Source organism: Choloepus didactylus, chromosome 1, assembly GCF_015220235.1.
Source record: "Choloepus didactylus isolate mChoDid1 chromosome 1, mChoDid1.pri, whole genome shotgun sequence".
Taxonomy (NCBI): Eukaryota; Metazoa; Chordata; class Mammalia; order Pilosa; family Megalonychidae; genus Choloepus; species Choloepus didactylus.
In genome coordinates this window covers 159,919,711-159,936,945 of record NC_051307.1, presented here as the reverse complement: position 1 = coordinate 159,936,945, position 17,235 = coordinate 159,919,711, and the positions used below count along the sequence as shown (strand labels likewise).

Here is a 17,235-nt window from a genome sequence, read left to right as displayed (position 1 = left end):
CCTAAAAATTAAAAAACATAAAAGGATAAGCTCCTAGAATGTTTGTGAAAAGTGAATTTATATGGAAAATAAAAACTGTACTAGAGACTTGAAAACAATAGGGAAAATGATATGTATATGCAATATAGATGCATGTACAGAGATATATTATGTACACTTATAAGATACATTTATAATTCTGAAAATCCACGTCAGGGCTGTAGATAAATTTGGGCTCCTGTACTTTTCCGTTGGCAAAAGATGAAAAAGGGAAGGAGAGTCAAACTTCTTTTAAGCAGGCACTTGAATGATAAAAAAGTGAACTAAACTTAATGTTAGACCGTTTCTGATAGTCAATATTGGTTACTCTATTATAGAATAACAGAAGTGACATTTAATATCCTTATTAAAAAGAGCCTTTATCATACAAAGGGACAAATACTTTATGATCCCACTTATTTCAACATGGCATCACTAAAGAGAATAGAAAGATTGCAACTGAACACATGAAAAGGCATTCAACATCATTAGTGTTAGGAAACTGCAAACAGAGGCCACAATGAGATATACCTACTAGAGATGGCTAAAGTAAAAAATACTGACAATGTAAGTTCTGGTGAGGATGCAGAACTAATTGTTGGCAGAAATGTAGAATGGTACAGCCACTCTGGAAAAGTTTGGCAGGTTCTCATACACTTACTATATGATGCAGCAACTGCACTTCTGGGCATTTAATTCAGAGAAATGGAAACTAATATACACACAAAAACTTCTTGTTAATGAATGTTCATAAAAGCTTCAATTATGACAGTCAAAAGATGGAAATAACCCGAATATCCTTCAATAGATTAATGGATAAACAAATTGTGGTCTATCTAAAAAATGGAATACTACTCAGCAGTAAAAAAGGACAAACTATTAATTCACGCAACAACTTGGATCAGTCTTAAAAACATTTTGCTCAGTGAGATAAGACAGTCTCAAAAGGTTATCTACTGTATGATTCCATTTATTAGCAATACTAAAAATATAACTACAGTGATGGAAAACAGATCAATGTGCTGTATTACCAACAGACATATTATATCATAAATTCAAAAAAAGGGACAGATATTCAAACAGTAAAAGGATAACATCCATCATTAAAAAATTAAAAGATTTCCAAAGGATAATTATGAAGCAGGCTAAGGCATATCAATGCTTGGCAGTTAAGGACCCTAGAATTTTACTGTCAAATTATCTTATAAATTTCAAGTATTTGACACAAGGAAGAATGTGAGAAAAATATATGACATGTCAACAATAAGTCCAGGGTAGAATACTATATCTCTTTATGATTATCTCCAATAGGGGGTTTAACATATAATGGTAAGCATATGGGACCAAGAGTTCATACTACACAATTTCAGATCTATCCTTAAACAGTTTCATGTGCACTAGCTTTTTCTCTGCAAACACACTGTAAGCTATAAAATAAAAAAAGATCTTTTTGCCACTTCCCATGGCAGCAATCTGCTCAAAAGACTCAACGTAACATTTTCTGCAGACAACATTTAACATAGATAGTAATACAGGCAAATAGATGTACAAACAACATACATGAAGCATCAAGCATAAAGAAGCAATTATACGACACTCTGTGAAGATAAAATCAATATCATATAAAATGGTGGAAGTGGGGCAGACCCATAATATCAAGATAAGAATATTCTCTTAAAGAGAGAGAATCAGCTAAATGGATGGTTCCTGCAAATAAATTCTAAAGATTTAAATTCAAAAAGGAAGACTATTAAAACACAAGGAAAAAAAGAGCTGAATTTATTTAAGTAACATGGAGATGTGTGGAAAAGCTTTCTAAGCATGACATCAAAGAGAAAACAAAAGGAAAAAATCGATAATTTCAATTATACAAAAACAAAAAAAATTTCTATACTACAGAACATGATAAATATAATTAAAATTTCTACTGGTAAAATATTTTAACACATGACATAGGATTAAGAGCATTAATACAGAAAAAAGCTTATAAATTATAAATTATCACAAGAAAAAAAGGCAAAGCATGGGAAAAGGTAATTTTACAGAAGCATATGAATAATAACCAGAGATATAAATGTATGAAAATTTAAAATAGTAATCTTTTGCAAAAGTGACAGGTGTCATGTTACAAAATATTCAGTATCTGTATTCTCGCTGTTCAATTTTTCAAACATGTCTACTTAATGCTCAGTGTGCCTTTTGCTAGGCACAGGGGCTTAAAAACAAACATACTCCCTGATCTCAGAGAAAGAAGAGTCTAATGGGAGAACAAGTAAGTTTCAACTCCAACAACCTAACAATTGTTATGATGAAGTACACACATACAGGATCAGATGTTGAGGGACACGAAGAGGGCAAACATCTTAGCCAGGAAGAGAGAGAGATGATGGTTAGAAAAAACTTCTAAAGAAGGAAAACATTTGTAGTAAATCTTGCAGGAAAAGTGGTTAAGATTTAATCTAGCAAGAAAGGGATAACTTGAACAAAGGAATGGAAATTTCAAAGCATGTTTCACCGATAAGACATGAACAGGTTGTATAGTGTAAGTATAAGCATAAAATGAAGTTGGATGCTCACAGACATTGGGGATTGGTGGTTTGATGGATTGAGCCCTCTACCACAGAATTTGCCCTTGGGAAGACTGTTGCTGCAAAGGAGAGGCTAGGCCTCCTTATAATTGTGCCTAAGAGCCTCCTCCCGAATGCCTCTTTGTTGCTCAGATGTGGCCCTCTCTCTCTACCTATGCCAACTTGAAAGGTGAAATCACTGCCCTCCCCACTACGTGGGATCAGACACCCAGGATAGTGAATCTCCCTGGCAATGTGGAATATGACTCCCGGGGAGGAATGTAGACCCGGCATCGTGGGATGGAGAACATCTTCTTGACCAAAAGGGGGATGTGAAAGGAAATTGAAATAAGCTTCAGTGGCAGAGAGATTCCAAAAGGAGCCAAGAAGTCACTCTGGTGGGCACTCTTTTTTTTTTTTTTTTTTGGATTTAGCAGTATGTCAGTGATTTTATTATAAAAGTATTAATATGTCGAAATTGTAAGGAAAAATACATAACCTGTGATTAATGAATAGATGACTGTTTTAAAAATTATTTAACATATTAATAAGTTCTCAAAACACTGCAAACCTAGAGTCAAGATCAGATATGCAGGAACGGCAGATACCAAAAAATTGAAAACTTCTGATTTTGCCAAGTTATGATATTAAAACAAAATCAACCTTGGATTATTCCCAGTCCTAGTTTACAAAAAGACATTTTTCCACAAAAAGTAACATCTCATAAGTAAAGTCTTTTCACTGGTGACTGACAGTTTTTTGAGTAGTGTGAATTAGAAATATGAAAGTAGCAGTAGCTCCAGCTAGGTATCCCAAAAGGCCACACTATGCCAAGCCCTAACCAACAAAATACCCAGGTCCCTATATGAAACTCTATAAAAGTTTCATTAAGTTTTTCAGAAACATTAATCCTCCAGAGTGTTCCTATACCAGAGATGTCTCAAAACCCAGAGGCAACAGCCTCCTCAAGAACATCAACTAGATGCAGCCCCTTGCCCCATAATGTTGACATCCCTTTTCAATATGAACATTAGTGTGGGCACTGCCTGGATATTCCCGAAGGTTGAGAAAGTGATTAAATGAGAGGAAGGGGTAGCAACAGACAAGATAGGATTTAACAAAGGATTACGAATACTGAATCTTTATATTAACACTTTTTTTAGATGCTAGGGTATTGGAATAGCTAGAATAAAATAACTGAAAAGGTGGAACTGTAACCCACAACATTCTTTAAAATCTGCTCTATAGTTAAATGGTACTTTGAAAGTTATCACTATTCTATATATTTTACAATAAGGAAATAACTAAAAATATGGAACTGTAACCCATAACATCCCTTGAAGTTACCTATATAACTAGTTAAATCATATTTTGAAAGTTATCACCTTTCTGTATATATGATATATTTCAAAATAAGGAAATAAACTAAAATTGTGGAACTGTAACCCATAACATTCTTTGAAATTTGCTCTCCAGCTACTTGTTAAATTGTACTTTGAAAGTTGTCACTGTTTTGTATATATGTTACATTTCACAGTGGAAAATGTAAAAAAGTAAAATAAAATAATTTTTTTAAAAAAGAAAAAGTAGTAGTAGGGAAAGGAGATTACTTTTTAAAGAAATTTGACTTTGAAAAGGATGGAGAACAATTGGGATATGGGAATTCAAAGCGGGAAATTTTTGTTTGTTTTTGTTTTTAGGTGAGCTGATAAATACATATAATCAGAATTGACGTAAGAAAAAATAGAGTTGATGACTGAAGACACCGGAGCAAGTTCTAATGACTTGTACCTGGAGACGTTAATAAGCAAGTCTTTTATGCAGAGAAGGATCTTAGTAACAGCCTTCCACAGACTCTGTTTCTGATCTGTCTCATGGAATGTGAAACTCGGGGCTTTTGTTCCAGGCAGGAACTTTAGCTGGTATTGCTGCTGCCGTGCTTGTAGGTCCAATACATATCCAGCTGATCTCTGCTGTCTGTGGAAACATTTTTCATACAGGAAACTCTTTCTTTGGAACCAGTTTTTGACCTGATTGGGTGACAGGTCCAGGCATTGTGCCAACATTTGTACCTGCCGGGCATCAACATTTCTGGTGTGTCTGAAATGGATCCACAGTGTCTCCAGGAGGGGCTTGCTGACTCGACGTTGCCTCACCCTCCTACGATGCTTTGCTCTCTTGTGGTCAAATTCTCCCTTCTTCCAGGTCTTTTCCTTTTTAGGCATCAAGCTGTGCTTCTCAAAATTGTAATCACCTACTGCTGCTTTGTGGAGAGCCTCCCTTCTCTTAGAAGTACTGGGAGTATAGTGCCTGGTATGGGACTTCCTCATGTTTCCAACACAAGGCTCTCGGTCTGGTGGGCGCTCTAACGCACAATATAGACAACCCTTTTTAGGTTCTAATGAATTGGGGTAGCTGGTGGTGGATACCTGAAACTATCAAACTACAACCCAGAACCCATGAATCTTGAAGACAATTGTATAAAAATGTGGCTTATGAGGGGGGACAGTGGGATTGGGTGGGGCATAGGGAGCATACTCCCGTTTGTCTAGTTTGTGGATGGATGAGTGGAAAGGTGGGGGAAGGAAACAAACAAACAGACAAGGGCGCCCAGTGTTCTTTTTTACTTTAGTTGCTCCTTTTCACTTTAATTATTGTACTATGAACAATCAAATGCATGATCTGTTTTGTATGACTGCGTGGTATGTGAATATATCTCAATAAAATGAATAATAAAAAATTAATAAAAAAAATGAAGTTGGATCAGCAGAAACAGATCAGAGGTCCTTATAGGAGGGTCACCACACATCCACGTTTATACCTATGTCCTGGAGTAATTATTAATACCACTCCCTTTCGCTGAAAAAACTACCTTTATGGACAATAATATGGACCCTTACTTACAGGCCATGACAAAGAAATCTGGGTTTTTCCAAAAAATGTTAGGGAACTAAAGAAAGGTATATGATCAGAAAAGTGAAGTGATCAGAGGCTTTAAAAATATGACACTGGTAACAGAAAGAGAAGTGGTTCTATTTGTTTTTAGTCAGCTTTTAAAATGTAATATATGACAATTTAAAAAGTTGTAGTGCTCTTGCTCCCCCCTCCCCTCCTCGTCCTCCCTCCCTCCCATCTCCTTTCCCCCTCCCCCAATTCTCCATCCCCTTCCCTCCTGGGCTCAGATGACTCCGTCCTAGCCCGACCTGTCTCAGCCTGCAACCTCCGCGAAGCTGTCGGTGCCATTCCCTGCCCATGTGGGCCCCCATGGGCTGCTCACGGCCTGGCCCCCGGCTCCCTGCTTCGCTGGGCTTCCCCCTTGCCGGGGGTGGCCTTCTGAGCCGCTCGCTCCGTGCCCCTCTCTGCAGCCTCTCCTGCCACTTGGGGGGGCTGCCCCCGGGGGACTGGCGGTGCCAGGGTCATTGGGAAGATGCGGAGGCAGTGTCTGCTGGGGCTGCGCACATTCCTGGCCTTTGCTGCCAAGCTCTGGAGCTTCTTTATTTACCTTTTGCGGCAGCAGATCCGCAAGGTAATATGATATCCTTCCTTTATCTCCTGTGTCCCGGAATCGACTGGGCCAGGTGAAGAGGAAGACCCTGGTGCTGGATCTGGATGAAACGCTTATCCACTCCCACCGCAATGGTCCTGCGCCCACTGTTCAGCCTGGAACGCCTCCTGACTTCATCTTCAAGGTGGTAATAGACAAACATCCTGTCTGGTTTTTTGTAAATAAAAGGCCCCATGTGGATTTCTTCTTAGAAGTGGTGAGCCAGTGCTATGAGCTGGTGGTATTCACAGCAAGCATGGAGATTTATGGCTCTGCTGTGGCAGACAAACTGGACAATAGCAGAAGCATTCTCAAGAGGAGGTACTACAGACAGCACTGCACTTTGGAGTTGGGCAGTTACATCAAGAACCTCTCTGTGGTCCACAGTGACCTCTCCAGCATTGTGATTCTGGATAACTCCCTAGGGGCTTACAGAAGCCATCTAGACAATGATATCCCCATCAAGTCCTGGTTCAGTGACCCCAGCAACACAGCCCTTCTCAACCTGCTCCAGATGGTAGATGCCCTCAGGTTCACAACTGACATTCATTCTCTGCTGAGCCAAAATCTTCACCAACACAGGCTCTGGTGACAGCTGCTCCCCCTCTACCTGAGTTGGGGTGGGGGGGAAAGGGAGGGTGAGCCCTTGGATGCCGTCTGATCCCCTGTCCAATGGTGAGGACTGCCTGGGCAGGGTCTGCCCTTCCCACCCCTCTCTGCCCTGAGAGCCCTGCACTCCACTTGGAGTCTGGATGGATGCATGGGCCGGACTCTGAAGCAGCCGCACCCTAACTTTGTGTTCACGCTCCCTGGAAACCCCAGACTAGGACACAAGCCAAGGCCTGGGAGAGCTGAAAGAAACTGTGTGGAAAGGCAGAACTGGCCAGAGTGAGCGAAACGCTGAGTTCCAGGAGGCTCAAAGAGAAGCCAAGCCAGCTTTGCTGTGATTTGATTTTTTAAAAACTCTTGTATAAAACTGATCTAATTCTTCACTCCTGCTCAAGGGCTGGGCTGTGGGTGGGAGACTGGGATTCTGGGCCACTGGGTTTTTCCCCTTTCTTTCCCTCTATTTTTCTCTTTTCCTAGATTCCCTCAAACCTGTAACCAGCTCTCTTTTTCTTCTTTCTTTTCTTTTAAACCATGCATTATAACTTTGAAACCAGAAAAAAAAAATAGTTGTAGTAAAAAGCATAATAAAAAAAATTAAACCCATGAATGAACCAGCCAATTTAAGAACTACTATACTACCAATAACTTTGCCTCTACCTATGAGTTTTCCCCTTTCTACTCCGTACCCCTGGCAAACCATTCTCTTAAAATTAGTGTAAATCTAACCCATGCTCTGAAAAATAAAACAGCTTTATCACAAAAACACATATCATCAGATGTTACACTGCTTAATTTTGCTAGTTTTTGAGCTTTTGAAAAATGATGTCACACTGATTTTCTTTTTTTTTTTAATTTGGGAAGTTTTCTCCATTCTTTCTTTCTTTTTTTTTAAAAATTCATTTTATTGAGACATATTCACATACCACGCAGTCATAACAAAGCATACAATCAATTTACCATTGAATAGTTGTGCATTCATCACCAAAATTAATTTTTGAAAATTTTAGATTTTCATTACCAGACACACAAAAATAAAGTGAAAAAGAACAATTAAAGTAAAAAAGAATACTGGGTCTTTTTTTTTTTTTCTTTTTTGTTTTTGCCCCCGTTTTTCTACTCATCCATTCATATACTGGACAAAGGGCAGTGTGATCCACATGGCTTTCCCAATCACATTGTCACCCTTCATAAGCTACATTCTTATACAATCACCTTCAAGATTCAAGGGCTCTGGGTTGTAGTTTGACAGTTTCAGGTATTTACTGCTAACTATTCCAATTCATTAGAAACTAAAAAGGGTTACCTATACTGTGCGTAAGAGTGCCCACCAGAGTGACCTCTTGGCTTCTTTTGGGATCTCTCTGCCATTGAAACTTATTTCATTTCATTTCACACACGCCTGCCCCTTTTGGTCAAGCAGATGTTCTCCATCCCATGATGCCGGGTCTAGATTACTCCCCGGGAGTCATATTTCACCCTTGGGTGTCAGATCCCACGTAGTGGGGAGGGCAGTGATTTCACCTGCCAAGCTGGCTTAGTTAGAGAGAGAGGGCCACATCTGAGCAACAAAGAGGCATTCAGGTGGAGAGACCCTTAGGCACAATTATAAGCAGGCCTAGCCTCTTCTCTGCAGTAACAGCTTCCCAAGGGCAAGTCCCATGATAGACGTTCAGGTCATCAAACTGCCAGTCCTCAAGTTTGTGAACACATTAGCAACCATTCAGGTGGGGAAGCCCAACACCTCTGCATTTTCCCCCAGCTCCTCAGGGGGGCTCTGCATAGCTTTTTCATTATTTTTTTAAATTAACTATTAATTATATCAAAAAAGTAAAAAAAAAAATACGATAAAAAAAATTTCAAACAAACCAAAACAAAGGAAGAAGAAAAGAAACAACTAACATAAAATAACGACATTACTTCCAACATGTTCCTACTTCACCCCAAGAAAATACACAGACTATAACCCAGCAAAGGAATAAGAAAGACAGATAACCTAAGATAACAACATTTCTGTGAACTTATTCCTACCATAACCAGCAGAAATTAACAAACCATAGTCATTCCCAAGCATTCCCAGAATATTAAATTTACCCATGATAACTTATCTGTTCTTATTATCATTCCCCCTTCACTAATTGTTATCTATCATTAGGTCCCCTACATTCTACATTATAAACCATTTATTTTACATTTTTCAATACCTGCATTAGTGGTAGCATATAATATTTCTCTTTTTGTGCCTGGCTTAGTTTGCTCAGCATTATGTCTTCAAGATTCATCCATTTCGTTAGATGTTTCATGACATCGTTCCTTCTTAACTGACGTGTAGTATTCCATCATGTGTATATACCATATTTTATTTATCTGCTCATCTGTTGAAGAACATTTGGGTTGTTTCCATCACTTGGTAATTCTGAATAATGCTGCTATGAACATTGGCATGCAGATGTCTATTCATGTCACTGCTTTCAGATCTTCCGGGTATATACCGAGTAGTGCGATTGCTGGATTGACGGGTAACTCTATATCTTGTTTTCTAAGGAATCGCCAGACTATCTTCCAGAGTGGCTGAACCATTATACAGTCCCACCAACAATGAATAAGAGTCCCAATTTCTCCACATCCTCTCCAGCATTTGTACTGTCCTGTTTGTTTAAGGACAGCCATTCTAATTGGTGTGAGATGGTATCTCATTGTGGTCTTAATTTGTATCTCTTTAAGAGCTAGTGAAGCTGAACATTTTTTCATGTGTTTCTTGGCCATTTGTATTTCCTCTTCAGAGAACTGTCTTTTCATATCTTTTGCCCATTTTATAATTGGGCTGTCTGTACTATTGTCATTGAGTTATAGGATTTATATATGCAAGGTACCAGTCTTTCGTCAGATACATGGCTTCCAAAAATTTTTTCCCATTGAGTTGGCTGCCTCTTCACCTTTTTGACAAATTCCTTTGAGGTATAGAAACTTCTAAGCTTGACGAGTTCCCATTTATTTATTTTTTTTCTTTTGTTGCTTGTGCTTTGGGTGAAAGGTCTAGGAAATGGACGCCTAATACAAGGTCTTGAAGATGTTTCCCTAATTATCTTCCAGGAATTTTATGGTACTGTCTTTTATATTGAGGTCTTTGATCCACTTTGAGTTAATTTTTGTGTAGTGTGTGAGGTAGGGGTCCTCTTTCATTCTTTTGGGTATGGATATCCAACTCTTCCAGCTCCATTTGTTGAAAAGACTGTTATGTCCCAGTTCAGTGGCTTGGGGGGCCTTATCAAAGATTAGTTGGCCATAGCTCTGGGGGTCTATCTCTGAATTCTCAATTCGATTCCATTGATCAATATGTCTATCTCTGTGCCAGTACCATGCTGTTTTGACTATTGTGGCTTTATAATAAGCTTCTAAGTCAGGGAGTATAAGTCTTCCCACTTCATTTTTCTTTATTAGAGTGTTTTTAGCAACTCGAGGGATCTTCCCTTTCCAAATAAATTTGATAACTAGCTTTTCCAAGTCTGCAAAGTAGGTTGTTGGAATTCTGATTGGGATTGCATTGATCTGTAGATGAGTTTGGGTAGAACTGACATCTTAATGACATGTAGCCTTTCTATCTACGAACATTTTTCCATCTTTTAAGGTCCTTTTCTATTTCTTTTACTAGAGTTATGTAGCTTTCTTTGTATAGGTCTTTTACATCTTTGGTTAAGTTTATTCCTAGGTACTTATTTTTTTAGTTGCTACTGAAAATGGTATCTTTTTCTTGAGTGTCTCTTCCTTTGTTCATTTCTAGCGTATAGAAACATTACTGACTTATGTGCATTAATCTTGTATACTGCTCGTTTACTAAATTTGTTCATTAGCTCTAGTGGCTGTATTGTAGATTTCTCAGGGTTTTCCAGATACAAGATCATATCATCTGCAAATAATGACAGTTTTACTTCTTCCTTTCCAATTTGGATGCCTTTTATTTCTTCATCTTGCCAGACTGCACTAGCTAGCATTTCTAGCACAATGTTGATTAACAGTGGTGACAGTGGGCATCCTTGTGTCGTTCCTGATCTTAGAGGGAAGGCTTTCAGTCTCTCACCACTGAATACTATGCTGGCTGTGGGTTTTTTATATATGCTCTTTATCATATTGAGGAAGTTTCCTTCAATTCCTACCTTTTGAAGTGTTTTTATCAAAAAGGGATGGTGGATTTTGTCGAATGGTTTTTCAGCATCTACTGAGATGATCAATTGATTTTCTCTTGTGATTTATTAATGTGTTGTAATACATTGATTGATTTTCTTATGTTGAACCTTCCTTGCATGCCTGGAATGAACCCCACTTGGTCATGATGTATGTTTTTTTAATGTCTTTGGATCCGATTTGCAAGTACATTGTTGAGAATTTCTGCATCTATATTTATTAGGGAGATTGGCCTGTAGTTTTCCTTTTTTGTAGCATCTTTGCCTGGTTTTGGTATTAGACTGATGTTAGCTTCATAAAATATGTTAGGCAGTATTCCATTTTCTTCAATGTTTTGAAAGAGTTTAAGTAAGATTGGTGTCAGTTCTTTCTGGAAAGTTTGGTAGAATTTCCCTGTGAAACCGTCTGGCCCTGGGCATTTATTTGTGGCAAGTTTTTTGATGACTGATTGGATCTCTGATTATGACTGGTTGGTTGAGGCCTTCTATTTCTTCTCTGGTCAATCTAGGTTGTTCATATGTTTCCAGGAAACTGTCCATTTCCTCTACATTATCCAGTTGGCATACAGTTGTTCATAGTATTCTGTTATAATTTTTTAAATTTCTTTTGTATCTACAGTAATGTCACCTTTCTCAAATTTTTTACATTTATTGAGGCTTGTTTTATGTCCCAGCATATGATCTATTCTGGAGAAAGTTCTGTGAGCACTAGAGAAGAATGTGTATCCTGGTGATTTGGGATGTAATGTTCTATATATGTTTGCTAAATCAAATTCATTTATCAGACATTTAGGTTTTCAATTTCCTTATTGGTCTTCTGGCTGGCTGATCTTTCTATAGGAGAGAGTGACGTGTTGAAATCTCCCACAATTATTGTGGAAACATCTATTGCTCCCTTTAGTTTTTCAAGTGTTTGTCTCATGTATTTTGCAGCACCTTGACTGGGTGCATAAACATTTATGATTGTTATTTCTTCTTGTTGAATTGCCCGTTGTTAGTACGTAGTGGCCTTCTTTGTCTCTCACAACGTCCTTGCATTTAAAGTCTTATTTTATCAGCGATTACTATTGCTACTCCTGCTTTCTTCTGGCTGTAACTTGCATGAAATATTTTTTTCCATCCTTTCACTTTCAATTTCTTTGTGTCCCTGTGTCTAAGATGAGTCTCTTGTATGCAACATATTGATGGTTCGTATTTTTTGATCCATTCTGCCAATCTGTATCTTTTAATTGGGGAGTTTAATCTATTTACATTCAATGGTATTACTGTGAAAGCATTTCTTGAATTAGCCATCCTATCCTTTGGTTTATGTTTGTCAAATATATTTTTCCCTCTCTCTCTTAATGTCCTTTAACATACCCATACTGAATCTCTTTAGTACTGAACCTTTCTCCGTCTCTCTATCTCCTTTCTTTGTTTCTCTGTTGGTAGGGCTCTCCTCAAGTAGGGGAGGTCTCTTGTTGGCAAATTCTCTCAGCATTTGTTTGTCTGTGAAAACTTTAAGCTCTCCCTCAAATCTGAAGAGCTTTGCTGGATAAAGAATTCTTGGTTGGCAATTTTTCTCTCTCAGAATTTTAAATACATCATGCCACTGCCTTCTTGCCTCCATGGTGGCCACTGAGTAGTCACTACTTAGTCTTATGCTGTTTCCTTTGTTAGCGGTGAATTACTTTTCTCTTGCTGCTTTCAGAACTTTCTCCTTCTCTTCAGTATTTGATAATCTGATCAGAATATGTCTCAAGAGTGGGTTTATTGGGATTTATTCTATTTGGAGTCTGTAGAAGGTTTGGGACACTTTCCCCAACAATTTCTTTGAATACCCTTCCTAGATGTTTACCCTTCTCTTCCCCTTCTGGAACACCAATGAGTCTTATATTTGGACGTTTTATATTACCTATCATATCCCTGAGGTCCATTTTGATTTTTTTGATTTTTTTCCCCATTCTTTCTTCTGTTCTTTCATTTTCCGTTCTGTCGTCCTCGAAGTCACTGATTCGTTGTTCAGCTTCCCCTAGTCTTGTACTATGAGTTTCCAGAATCTTTTTAATTTGGTCAAGTTTCTTTTATTTCCATAAGATCATCTACTTTTTTATTTACTCTTGCAATTTCTTTTTTATGCTCCTCTAGGGTCTTCTTCATGTCCTTTATATCCTGTAGCATGCTCTCGTTGTTTGTTTTTAGTTTTTTGGTTAATTGCTACAAGTACTATGACTCCTCTGATCTTTTGATTTAGGTGTTTGGGTTATCCATATCGTCTGTTTTTTTCATATGCCTTAAAATTTTCTGTTGTTTTTGGCTTCTTGCCATTTGCTTAACTTGATAGGGTTCTTTTAGGATATGTAGGCTGATTCAAACACTTATCTCTAATTTGTCAGATCTACAGCGTGGTGGAGTACACTTTCTCTAACTAACCAGCAGGTGGTGTCTGCAAGCCACCTATTCCCCTCAAGCCAGTTTCCCCCAACTTTGTCTTTGTGGTGAGTGGGGTGTCTGGGTCTTTGGGGGTCCAATTTGTGTACCAAGTTTGCGTGTGTAGTTGGTGCTGCCCGCCCTGAATGTGGGGCATGTGTCTGAGCAGTTAGGGAGGGAGGATAGCTTTAATAATCAAATCTCCCAGGTGTTCCTGGAGATTTAAAGCTGTTGCCAGAGTCTAATCCTTCAGTTCAGTCTTGCCACAGTCTGTCTCTGTTGCTGACCCACAAGTCCTTGGTATTGGTGTGTGGTTCGTGGGACTTTCGAGTGGCTCCCTTTTCCAAGCCATGCCCTCCTAGAGCCTCTGCTGAAGGAAGGCTGCTATGTCACAAGTGCATGTCATAACCAAAGGGAAGTTTTGGGCCGCAGGGCCATGTAGGGGCATTCCCAGCCTGCTGAAAGGATGGCTGTATGGAGCGTGTTAATTTCCCCCTTTTCACACAGCTCTGACTTTGCAGCTCCGGGACAATTAGCTGCGGGTGTGTGAAAGGTTATCATCCACACCAGATATCGTGGTGTGTGCGCATGTTGCTGGAAACACTTCCCGTCTCACTGGGTTGTTTGGGCAGCTCTGGGCTGTGGTGCCGGTGCCGGGCAGAAGCGCTCCCAGCCCGTTGGGAAGATGGCTGCAAGGTGATGCACCCCTCTTCTTGGGAAGTTATGGTGTTTAACGAATTTTCTCAGCCACTAGACTTACTGCTTTGTCTCTCAGATTTATCTTAGCTCTCCTCTTGCCTGGGCCCAAATTGCAAGTTTTTGAGGCTTCCTATAACGGGCTTCTTACAGTAATTGATTTAGAAAAAGAGAAAAAAGAGAGGAAAAAAAAAAGAGCCCTCCTTGAAGATCTAATGGGCTACTGAAACGCTAAGAGACAAGGAGTTGAGGGCCATTAAGGAACAATCAAGAAAGCAGAGAAACTGGCTCTTCAGACAAGGGTCCTCACCCTCTGGATTGGCATATGCATCTGATTCTGTTTGAGCCATGCCCTTCTCTGTATTATGTTCACCTGGACTCCAAAAAGTCTGTTTTTATTTTTGGGGTACTTTTTTTGCTGGTTTTGCTAGCCCTATTTCCTCTCCGCCAGGCTGACTGCTCCCAGATTCTCCGATGTCTGGTCTCAGTCTATGTTTGCAGTTTTTTATCAGCAGTCTGAGTTTTCAATCAGAGATGCAACTGTAGTTCTCCCTCCTGGTTCCCAGCCCCGACGGCCCCTCCTCCCACGGGACTGAGCCTGGCAGGGAGAGGTCTGGGACCCTGTCTGCGAGAACTTACAGATTTCGCTGATCTCTGCTGTTCCACGCGTTTGTGAGTGTTGTATGAAGTATGCCCAAAGTCAAATTGCTCTGTGGTATCTGGTCCACACAGTTCCTGGCTTTCTACCAACTGCCTTGGAGAAGTAACTAAAACTCATACCTCACCACTTCCCCATCTCGCCCTGCCCTCTGCCATTATTTCTTTGTATATCCATTCTGCCCCTCTCTCTTACTTCTCCTTCTGGGACTCTATTCTAGTTTGCTAATGCTTCACTGGAGGATGGCCAATGGTGTCCGGAAAACTTCTTTTAGCTGGGAAGGCAAGTGGCTGGCATTTGCTCCAAAGATCTGGTTTCAAAATGGCTTTCTCCCAGGACGTTCCTCTCTAGCAAGCTTGCTCCTCTTCAAAATGTCACTCACAGCTGCACTGAGTTCCTTCTCTTTGAGTCAGCTCATTTACATGGCTCCACTGATCAAGGCCCACCCTCAATGGGTGGGGCCATGCCTCCATGAGAATATCTCATCAGAGTCATCACCCACAGCTGGGTGGGGCACATTTCAAGCAAATCTAATCAGCACCAAAACGTCTGCCCCACAAGAGGACATCAAAGATCATGGCGTTTGGGGGGACACAATACATTCAAACTGGCACAGACTCCCATAATGTGTAGGTTGGTAAGCTTGATGGTGTCCCACAAATCTCTTTGGCTCTGTTCACTTTTTCCCATTCTCTTTTCTTTTCTTTCTGCTTCTCAAGTCTGAATTATTTCAATTGTCTTATCTTGAAGTTCACTAAAATCTGTTGTTGAAACACCCTAGGGAATTTTTCCTTTCAGCTATTGTGGTCTTCAACTTCAGTATTCCTGTTTAGTTCCATTTCTAAATTTCTGCCTCCTTATTGAGCTTCTCATATTGTTCATTCATTGTTTTCCTGGTATCCTTTTGTTCTTTCTCTGTGTTTTCCTTTATCTCCTTGAGCATACTGAGGATCATGGTAAAACATTCAATAGTATAAATGCTGTACAATTCAAATTAAGTTTCTTCGCCATTGCATATTTATGGTTTTCCATTGAGAAAGCCACTGTGAACAGATTATGTGTAATCCAGAAATAATATTTCAACTGAATGCGTTTATACGTAGATCTTCTCACCTTTTAAAATTATATTCTGCTCCTTGCCTTTTTCATTTTTTAATATATCTTTAAATATCCTCTTGTGGAATATTATAGCATAAATAATATGTACCTCATTCTTTTATTCATAGCTACCTATCACTGCACAGAACCAAAACTATATACTCTGCTATCTAACTGGCCCTCTACATTTACATAATTCAAGTTTTTAGTTTTTATAAATGCTACAATGAACACTTTTGTACATTTATCTTTATATATATGTTCAAGTATATTTTTGTAGTCTAAATTCTTAGACCTGCAAATGCTTGAAGGGTATATCCACTTTTAATTTTGATAGAGACTTGCAAATAACTTCTAAAGGGGTTATACCAATTTATTCTTTTTTTTTTTATCATCATTTTATTGAGATACATTCACATACCACGCAGTCATACAAAACAAATTGTACTTTCGATTGTTTACAGTACCATTACATAGTTGTACATTCATCACCTAAATCAATCCCTGACACCTTCATTAGCACAAACACAAAAATAACAAGAATAATAATTAGAGTGAAAAAGAGCAATTGAAGTAAAAAAGAACACTGGGTACCTTTATCTGTTTGTTTGCTTCCCCTACTTTTCTACACATCCATCCATAAACTAGACAAAGTGGAGTTTGGTCCTTATGGCATTCCCAATCCCACTGTCACCCCTCATAAGCTACATTTTTATACAACTGTCTTCGAGATTCATGGGTTCTGGGTTGTAGTTTAATAGTTTCAGATATCCACCACCAGCTACCCCAATTCTTTAGAACCTAAAAAAGGTTGTCTAAAGTGTGCGTAAGAGTGCCCACCAGAGTGATCTCTCGGCTCGTTTTGGAATCTCTCTGCCACTGAAGCTTATTTCATTTCCTTTCACATCCCCCTTTTGGTCAAGAAGATGTTCTCCATCCCACGATGCCGGGTCTACATTCCTCCCCGGGAGTCATATTCCACGTTGCCAGGGAGATTCACTTCCCTGGGTGTCTGATCCCACGTAGGGGGGAGGGCAGTGATTTCACCTTTCAAGTTGGCTTAGCCAGAGAGAGAGGGCCACATCTGAGCAACAAAGAGGCATTCAGGAGGAGACTCTTAGGCACAAATACAGGGAGGCCTAGCCTCTCCTTTGCAGCAACCGTCTTCCCAAGGGTAAAACTTATGATAGAGGGCTCAACCCATCAAACCACCAGTCCCCTATGTCTGTGGTCATGTTAGCAACCATGGAGGTGGGGTAGGCGAATACCCCTGCATTCTCCACAGGCTCCTCAAGGGGGCACTACATCTTTTTTTTTTTTTTCCTTGTTTGTCTTTTTTCTTTTCTTTTTTTTTTTTAACTTTCCCTTCTTTTTTAAATCAACTGGATGAAAAAAAAAGTTAAAAAGAAAACAAACATACAATAAAAGAACATTTCAAAGAGACCATAACAAGGGAGT

At 39.3% G+C, this 17,235-nt stretch overlaps 1 protein-coding gene and 1 pseudogene across 5 annotated transcripts in view; one reads left to right on the top strand and one right to left on the bottom strand.

Moving 5' to 3' along the window:
• Window positions 1-17,235, bottom strand: part of STAG1 (stromal antigen 1) — a 425,662-nt gene that overhangs the window by 53,382 nt on the left and 355,045 nt on the right. The gene's annotated exons all lie outside the window — the stretch shown is intronic.
• LOC119540347 lies at window positions 6,013-6,721 on the top strand (annotated as a pseudogene).